The sequence below is a fragment of the Buceros rhinoceros genome, unplaced genomic scaffold, assembly GCF_000710305.1.
Source record: "Buceros rhinoceros silvestris isolate BGI_N320 unplaced genomic scaffold, ASM71030v1 scaffold20151, whole genome shotgun sequence".
Taxonomy (NCBI): domain Eukaryota; kingdom Metazoa; phylum Chordata; class Aves; order Bucerotiformes; family Bucerotidae; genus Buceros; species Buceros rhinoceros.
Genome location: NW_010393903.1, coordinates 1 through 414, shown reverse-complemented (window position 1 = coordinate 414; position 414 = coordinate 1).

Here is a 414-nt window from a genome sequence, read left to right as displayed (position 1 = left end):
ATCTGTCCCCCCCAGAAGCTGCGTCTCCGTCTCCTCACACCTTTGGCTGAGGCTGCTCCCATAACAGGAGCCCTTGCTGCCTGCAGCCTCTTGGGCCTGGAGCACCACCTCAGCCGCCTTCGGCGAGACTTCACTCAGCTGGTGCTGTGCGGCACAGCTCCGGCACGCTCTCTTCTTTCTCCAGCTCTCTTCTCTTTCTCCCCTAAGGAAACGATTCCGTGCCCGGTCCCTCGGCGGAGCTTTGGGCGCGCCGTGGCACTGGGTATTCATCAGGGGCCAGATGGTCTCCCGCAGCCCCCTGCACCTTTCTTCCAGCTGCTCGGTGAGCGCAGCGAGCCGGACGCTTTTCTGCCGGAGCCCCCCTGCCTCCCTGCACGCTGCCGCGGAGCTGCTCTCTCTCCAGGAGGTGGTTCT